This window comes from Mus pahari, chromosome 3 (assembly GCF_900095145.1).
Source record: "Mus pahari chromosome 3, PAHARI_EIJ_v1.1, whole genome shotgun sequence".
Taxonomy (NCBI): Eukaryota; Metazoa; Chordata; class Mammalia; order Rodentia; family Muridae; genus Mus; species Mus pahari.
In genome coordinates, this window is record NC_034592.1 from 145,068,755 (window position 1) to 145,069,547 (window position 793).

The window sequence follows — 793 nt, forward strand, 5'->3', positions numbered from 1 at the left end:
AAAAGAAAAGAAAAGAAAAGAAAAGAAAAGAAAAGAAAAGAAAAGAAAAGAAAAGAAAAGAAAAGAAAAGAAAAGAAAAGAAAAGAAAAGAAAAATAGAAAGAAAAGAAAAATTACTTGAATGCATTAGTTGTATGGCTTATATTCATTTAAGCTTTTTTTTTTTAAAAAAAAAAAAAAGGAAAGAAAACCTCTCTGTGTGACTCTATGTATGTGTGTATGATGTGGGGGGTGTGCATGGACACGCACATGCCATGCATATGTGTGGAGACGAGCGGCCAACCTCAGTTGGCTCTCACCTTCCTCCTTGTTTAAATCACTCTCGTCCTCTTACTCCAGGCTACCTGACCCATGAGCTTCCAGAGATGCTCTCATCGTTGCCTCCCATCTCCCTGCAGGAACACTGAGACCCCAAATGGATGCTTTCCATGGGCTCTGGGGCTCCACGATACAGGTTCTTGTCCCTTGCAGTCAACACTTTCCCTTTCAAGCTGACTCTCCAGTGCTAATTTAAGCTTTTTAATTAACAGAAAAGAATATCAATATATACACTATAATGCAAATAGGCAAGAGCTATATCTCCATATAAAGACACTTAGTGTTCCAGTACTGACATGTTCCACCACACACCAGCCATGATGGCCTTTGCTTTCTCCCAGTCTGTTAAAGCTCCAGACATGACCCTACCTTAGAACGTATCACTTGCTTTTTGCTCTGCAGGCTGTGTGTTTTTATATTTGAGTCACTAATGTCTCTCATCACTGAGATCTCAACTCAGATGCCACCTGCTCTCA